At 45.3% G+C, this 8,252-nt stretch overlaps 1 pseudogene across 1 annotated transcript; it reads left to right on the forward strand.

Annotated features, from left to right (window-relative positions):
• Positions 1-1,321: 1,321 nt before the first annotated feature.
• Positions 1,322-7,137, forward strand: LOC308279023 (small ribosomal subunit protein eS7-like; annotated as a pseudogene). The gene is made up of 2 exons: positions 1,322-1,359; positions 6,560-7,137. The product of its transcript is annotated as a small ribosomal subunit protein eS7-like (transcript).
• Positions 7,138-8,252: the final 1,115 nt, after the last annotated feature.

Below are 8,252 nucleotides of genomic sequence, written 5' to 3' on the forward strand. Positions count from 1 at the left end.
CACTCCAGGCCAGATGCATGGCTCAGTGGCAGGGGAGGCAGTCCCAAGCGCCCACATGAAGAGCACGCGGCCCAGAAAAGTCAACCAAGACATCATTTCCCACCATCCCAAACTCACCTGGTACCTGGTACCCTAGGACTGTGATGAGAGAAAACAAACACTATTACTACATTTACTACTTCCCATAACTGACCGATATCGTGCCCAGCAATAAAACTATGTAATACTTCTATCGGACAAGCCCCACCATGTCCAGTTGTCCTACCACGCCCAGTTCAGGCATCTATAAACTGGAGAATGTTTTCAGCTCACAGGATAAAGGTAAGATTGTCTGTAAACTAAGATCGATAAACAATGCTAACCGTGGCCTTCAAAGTTTAAAAAGACTCAAATCGCCTCACAACTCCGATGGGAAGAATTTAGGTTAACATAACACCAAGATACAGGGGACCAAAGGCACGGTTTCTCCCCAGTCTTCAAGCCTGTGGCAGGGTGATTACTGTAACACCGACTGGAGTTGGTGAGATGATCGTGCACTGAAGACCACACCAGCTTGAAATCTGACTGTGAGAGGAGACGCCGCGTGCCTCAGAAGCATTCCACAGTATTGTTAACAGGTGGCTTCCAAATCCCAACAGGCAGATTAGCTGCCTCAGAAAGTCTCGAAGAATACTTCTAAGTTCCCGCATTCTACCCCAGATAGCCTGAAGAATCAATTACCCAGAAGTGAGACGAAGATATCTGTAATTTTTCAAAGACCCGAGTAATTCTGATAGACAGCCAGATTCGAGAGCCACTGACGTAAACAACTTCTTGAGTACATGTTAAAATACTGCCACCAGATGTTTTGAAGGTAAAACTTCGCGTTTAATACTAAAAGCTGAGACTGTATGGCTCGTTTCTACAAGTGTCATCCTTCCCTAGCATCTTAATTTTTTTAAATACCCCCTTACATATGGAGTGTGCCAAAAGCCTGGATCTATGAATGTAAACTTGTTCCTTAGCCAAAAGTAGACCGTCTCTACCTACCACCAGTGAGAGCGTCCTGGTCCTTATCTTTTTTTATGGGTCCTGGGGGTGGAGGTGGTGGAGGCATCAATTTGCAATCAATATCTTCACAATCAGCATCATAGTCATCTTCATCATAATCTAAAAAGACCAGCGTCGTCTCCTCAGTATCCATGATGGCGCATGATAACCATGAGCTCTCTTGCCACTCAAGAATTTAAAGCACCACAGAACACATTAGACATATGCCTGAAGAATACACTGAAGCCAGGAGTGCTTCACAGGACTATAACCCTGTACTCAGGGGGCTGAGATGGGAGGATTGCAAATTGAGGACAGCTGCGGCAAGCAGTGAGACTCTCAACCTAGCAAGGCCCCATTTCCAAATAAGAAACAAAATCAAGCTGGGAGTAGTGCAGTTCAGAGGAAGAGCGCTTCTGGGTCAATCCCAAGTACCCTTTGCAACTTAGTGAGCCGCTGTTTCAAAATAAAGAATAAAAGCTGGGCGTGGGGGCACGTGCTTGTCATCCCAGTACTTGGGAGACTGAGACAGGAGGACTGCAGGTTTGGGGCCAGCCTCAGCAACTTGTGAGGCCCTGTTCCAAAATAAAGAATAAAAATGCAGGCTGGGAGTACAGCTCAGAAGTAGAATGCTCCTGGGTTCTATCTCTGGTACCCCCCCCACACCAATAAGTAAATAAATAAAAGGCCAGACATGGTAATGCATGCTTGTCATCCCAGTACTTGGGAGCTGAGATAGAAGGATCGCAGGTTCACGGCCATTCTCAGGTACTTGTGAGGCCCTCTGTAACTTAGTAAGAAAAAATAATAAAAATTGGGCCTGGAGTTAGTATGCCCTGGGCTCAATCCCTAGTGCCTCAAAATAATAAATAATAAATAGGGCTGAAGGTGTGGCTCGGAGATAGAATGCTCCTGCGTTCTATCCCTAGTACTACAAAAAAACCAGCAAAATACCCTCTACCTCTCTTGAATTCCCTTATGTTACTATCAATACCGTATCGATCCTCATTTTCTTTTCTTTTTTTTTTTTTTGTGGTACTGGGGTTCCTGGAAGCCCTTCTACCTCTGGGCTACACTCCCAGACCTATTTTTACATTTTTTTTAAAATTTGGAAACAGGGTCTCCTAAGCCAGCGCGCATGCGCGGCTGGCTTCGAACCCGCGCGATCCTCCTGTCTCTGCCTCCCAAGCGCGGGGATTCCAAGCGTGCGCCACCACGCCCGGCTCGATCCTCATTTTCTCACTTTGACTTTAGTCTATGATCTCCATCTCTCAAGCCTCAACATGTACTCTAGTCATTAATAGCGGTAACTACAATGACTTCCATTATTGAGCTCCCATTATGTGCTGTAGCTAGCTAGCCCAATAATGCCACAAAATAGGTGTTATTCTGAGATACAGAGATTAAGTGACTTATACAGCATCATAGTGCTTTAAATAGCAAAGTAAGACTTCAAGTCTGTTCCAAGCGTGGTGGCGCACGCTTGTGATCCCAGCACTTGGCAGGCTGAGACAGGAGGATCGCACGGGTTCGAAGCCAGCCTCAGCTACTGAGTGAGCCTCTCAGCAACTTAGTGAGACCCTGTTTCCAAATAAAGTATAAAAAATAGGACTGGGAGTGTAGCCCGGAGATAGAAAAGCCTCTGGGTTCCACCCCCAGTACCACCAAAAAAAAATTCAAGTCTGGATTAATGACAAGTCTATACTCTTTCCAGCACACTTTTTCACTCAACAAGTCATACTGATACTTTTGTCAGCAACACTCAAGTTTCATCCTATCATTTTCCAGCAAATGTGGTCCTATTCTATACCTTGATAAATTTAAATCTAGCTTGCAAGAACAGCATCATACTTTGAAAGTTTGGTCTATAATTAAAACCCCAGAGCAACAAATAATACTTTTTTCCCTCTGTTGTTGTTTTTTTAATAGTACTGGATATTGAACCCAGGAGTGTCCTACCTCCTAGCTACACCCCTAAGCCTAATTTATTTTTTATTTAAAAACAAAGTCTCACTAAATTGCTGAGGGCCTCACTAAGTAGCTGAGGCTGGCTTCAAACCCATGATTCTGTCTCATCTTCCCAAATAATGGGATTACAGGTGTGTACTACCATCTTGGCCAAATAATATTTTTCTAAAACATTACATAGAAAGGAAAGCCAATCACCATTTACAGAGGATCTACCATGATACTGTACTGTATATGCCTTTTCACATCATGTGATAATAAAATGAAATTTCTCTGGGCATTGTTGGCACATGCCTGTAATCCCAATACTTGTGAGGTTGAGACAGGAGGATCACAAGTTCAAGGATAGCCTCAGCAAGTAGTAAGACTCTCTTCAACCTAGTGAGACCCTGTTTCAAAATAGAATTAAAAGCCACATGCGGTGGCACACGCTTGTAATCCCAGCATTTGGGAGACTGAGACAGGAGGATCACAGGTTCGTAACCAGCCTCAGCTATTTAGTGAAGCCTCTGTGACATAGTGAGACCCTGTTTCAAAGTAAAGAATAAAAATAGGGCTGGGAAAGCCGGGCGTGGTGGCGCACGCTTGTAATCCCCGCGCTTGGGAGGCTGAGACAGGAGGATCCCACGGGTTCAAAGCCAGCCTCAGCTACTTACGCTCTCAGCAACTTAGTGAGACCCTGTTTCCAAATAAAAATATATAAAAAAGGTCTAGGAGTATAGCCCGGAGGTAGAAATCCTCTGGGTTCCACCCCTAGTACCACCAAAAAAAAAAAAAAATAGGGCTGGGAGGCGGGCGTGGTGGCGCACGCTTGTAATCCTGGTGCTTGGGAGGCTGAGACAGGAGGATCGCACAGGTTCGAAGCCAGCCTCAGCTATTTAGTGAGGCTCTCGGCAACTTAGTGAGACCCTGTTTCCAAATAAAATATAAAAAAGGTCTGGGAGTATAGCCCGGAGGTAGAAAGCCTCTGGGTTCCACCCCCAGTACCACCCAAAAAAAAAAAATTGGACTGGGAGTGTAGCTCAGAGGTAGAATGCCCTTGAGTTCAAACCTCAGTATTTCCAATAAAGAAATAAAACTAAAATAGGACTGGGTTGTAGTCAGAGGTAGATGCCCGAGGTAGATGCCCCCAGGTTCAATCTCCAGTACCACGCACGCAGGCACGCACACAAAAGCAAACATTTATTTATCTATTGGTGAGTGTACTGAGCTCAGAGCCACACCCCCGCCTGATTTAAATCCTTATCTGGAAACAGGCTTTAGCTAGGTTGTTCAAAGCCTCCCTAAATTGCAAGGCTGATCTCAAACCTGTGATTCTCTTCTTTCAGCCTCTCAAGTTCCAGAATTAAAGGCCTGTGTCACCTACTCAGGTTATTACCACTTTTGTTACAGAGAAGAAAACTGAGGGACTATTACAACTGAGAAATCAAAGCCTCAGAGATTACACAACTTGCCCAGGTCAGACCAAATATAAAACTGGGATTTGAACCTATGACAGTATAATTCCAAAGTCCATTTTTTTTGGATGGAACCCAGGGGCATTCTACCTCCGAGCTGCACCCGCAGCTCTGTTTTTTTTTAATTTTGAAACCGGGTCTCACTGAGTTACCAAGGGCCTCACTAAGTAGCTGAGGCTGACTGCAAACCCGGATCCTCCTGTCTCAGCCTCCCAAATGGTGGAATTACAAGTGTGCACCACCACGCCCAGCTCCCAAAATTCAGTTCATTCTATCAGTCCACTTTTGACTTAATTCGTGTTGGTTTACAATTATGGCATCAAATCCCACAAAATATATACATAAAAGTGCTATAAAATTGCTAATTGGTTCTTACTACTTGGCAATATGTTTTCCATTCCTTTTAAGAAAACATGCTGTTAGCTGGGGGTGGTGGCACACGCTTATAATCCTAGTACTTGAAAAGATGAGACAGGAGAATTGTAGGTTCACGTCCAAACTCAGCTACTTAGGCCCTCTACAACTTAGTGAGACTTTGTTTCAAAAATAAAGAATAGGGCTGGCAGTAGAGCTCGGAGATAGAATGCCCCTGGGTTCAATGCCCAGTATCACACACACACAAAAGAAAACCTGCTCTCAATTTCCCCCTATTATTCATTATTTCTAATTATTTCCAGTCTGGTACTGGGCATTGAGCCCAGGGGCACTCTACCTCTGAGCTATACCCCCAGCCCTATTTTTTATTCTTTTGCAATAGGGTCCCACTGAGTTACAAAAGGCCTTACTAAGTAGCTGAGGCTGTCAGCAAACCGCGATCCTCCTGTCTCAGCCTCCGGAATGCTGGATTACAAACGTGCACCACCACGCCCGGCTTGACAGTCCACATTTCTAGACCAAATGCCCCTCTTCTTTTCCATTACAACTTGTCATGCTTCCAAATTTTTGCTCAGAATTCACCCTCACAGAGCCGGGCGTGGTGGCGCACGCTTGTAATCCCAGCATTCTGGAGGCTGAGACTGGAGGATCGCGGTTCACGGACAGCAGCCTCAGCTACTTAGTGAGGCCCTCTGCAACTCAGTGAGACCCTGCTTCAAAATAAAGAATAGAAAATAGGGCTGGGGGTGTAGCTCGGAGGTCAAACGCCCCTGCGTTCCATTCCCAGACCCGCACACACACAAAAAATTCATCCTCATGAAACTTTGCCTGGTCATCTCCACCCATACCCAGTTATTCAAAGGAAGCACCTTTGTAAAACAAACTATGTGAAGGGGCCCATTCCAGGAAAGGAGAAAGAGAAGATCAAGGTGCAGTTACCACTGGAGGCAAGCAGAGCTGGGAATGAGCATTGCAGAAACATTACAAATGCAGCATCCTCCTTTTCCAGGAAGTTCACTCAGACAACCCAAACAGGAGCTGGGCACAGAGGTGCACACCTGTAATCCCAGTACTTGGGAGGCTGAGAAAGGAGGACCGCAGGTTCAAGGCCAGTGTGCAGTAACTTAGTGAGACCTTGTTTCAAAATAAGGGCTGGGGATGTAGCTCAGTGGTAAAACCCTCCTCGGTTCAACCCCCCAGTACCACAAAAATAAATAAATAAATTAAATAAATAAATAAAACCCAACTAGGAACCCGTACATCCATCCTCTTCATGATATCCTGAATAAAGATAACAAACTCAAATCTGAAAATTATAAAAAGTAGAACAGGGCTAGAAGTGTAGCTCAGAGGTAGAATGCCCCTGTATCACCAAAAAAAGTTTGAGGATTTATTGCAGTGGTAGAACTCCACTATGCTCAATCCCTAGTAACAGAGAGAGAGAGAGAGAGAGAGAGAGAGAGAGAGAGAGAGAGAGAAACCCTCCGCAATTTAGTGAGACCCTGTTTCAAAATAAAGAATAAAAATGGGGCAGGGGGTGTAGCTCGGAGGTCGAATGCCCCTGGGTTCCATCTCGAGACCTGCAAAAATGAAGAAAGAAAGAAAGAAAAGAAAGAAAGAAAGAAAGAAAGAAAAGGAAGGAAGGAAGGAAGGAAGGAAGGAAGGAAGGAAGGAAGGAAGGAAGGAAAAGTGCAGGGGAGCTTCGGAAGACAGCGCTCTGCAAGGACCAGCCGAGTCCAGCTGGGCGCCAAGATCGTGAAGCCCAATGGCGAGAGGCCGACACGTTCCAGACCAGCATCTCACAGGCGCTGCTGGCTGGAGGTGAACTCGGACCTCAAGGCGCAGCTGCGGAAGCTCAAGGCCACAGCCACCAAGGAAACTGAATTTGGCAGTGGTTGGAAAGCGATCACAATTTTTGTTCCCATTCCTCAACTGCAATCTTTCCAGAAAATTCAAGTCCAGCTAGTATGTGAAATTGGAGAAAAATTTGAGTGGGAAGCCCGTGGTCTTTAGGGCTCAGAGGAGAATTCTACCTAAGCCAACTCAAAAAAGCCGCACACACACACAAAAAAGCGTCCCAGAAGCCGCACGGAGGCAGCCGTGACCGGTGCCATCCTTGAGGACCTGGTCTTGGCGAGCGAGACTGTGGGCAGGAGAATCCGAGTGAGGCGGGATGCAGCTGGCTCACCAAGGTCCTGCTGGACAAAGGCCGCAGAACCACGGCAGCACAGCTTGAAACCTTTTCTGGTGTCTATAAGAAGCTCAGAATAAGGATGTTAACTTTGAATTCCTAGAGTTTCAGTTGTAAAGAAACATAGCTAAATAAAGCATTCGGGAGGCTGAGGCCGGAGGATCGTGGTTCGCAGGCAGCCCCAGCTACTTAGGCCCTCCGCAGCTTAGTGAGACCCAGTTTCAAATTAGAGAATAAAAAAAAACTAGGGCAGGGGGTATAGCTCGGAGGTTAAATGCTCCCGGGTTCCATCCCCAGACCCGCAAAAAAAAAAAAAAAAAAAAAAAAAAGGATTAAAAAATAGGGCTGGGTCACTCAGAGGTAGAATGCCCCTGGATCCCATTGTAGTACTGCAAACATAAATAAATAAATAAATAAATAAATAAATAAATAAATAAATAAATAAATAAATAAATAAAATGGGACTGGGATGTAGCTCAGGGGTAGAACATCCCTGGGTTCAATCCCCGGTAACACCAAAAACAATTTAAAAAGCTGAGCATGGTGGCACACACTTGTAATCCCAGTACTTTGGAGGCTGAGACAGGAGGAGCACAGGTTTCTGGTCAGCCTAGCCAATTTAGGCCCTCCACAATTTAGTGAGACCCTTTTTTCAAAATAAAAGAATAAAATAGGGCTGGGGGTGTAGCTTGGAGTTAGAATGTCCCTGGGTTCCATCCCCAGTACCACAAAAATAAGTTATTTATTTATTTTTTAAAAAAGAACTGGGCAGCCGGGCGTGGTGGCGCGCGCTTGTAATCCCCGCGCTTGGGAGGCAGAGACAGGAGGATCGCACGGGTTTGAAGCCAGCCTGTTACTTAGTGAGACCCTGTTTCCAAATAAAATATAAAAAAGGTCTGGGAGTATAGCCCAGAGGTAGAAAGCCTCTGGGTTTCACCCCCAGTACCACCAAAAAAAAAAAAAAAAAAAAAAAAAAGAACTGGGCATGGTGATGCATGCCTATAATCCTAGTATTTGGGAGGCTGGGTCAGGAGGATCACAGGATCATAGCCAACCTCAGCAATTTAGTGAGGCCCTCCACAGCTTAGTGAGACTCTGTGTCAAAATTTAAAAAATATGCTGTGGGTATAGTTCAGAGGTAGAACTGCCTGAGTTTAATCCCCAGTGCCACAAAAATAAAATAAAAATAAAAAGGGCCAGGGGTGTAGCTCAGAAGTAAACTCCCCCTGGGT

This window comes from Muscardinus avellanarius (assembly GCF_963383645.1).
Source record: "Muscardinus avellanarius genome assembly, chromosome: X".
Taxonomy (NCBI): Eukaryota; Metazoa; Chordata; class Mammalia; order Rodentia; family Gliridae; genus Muscardinus; species Muscardinus avellanarius.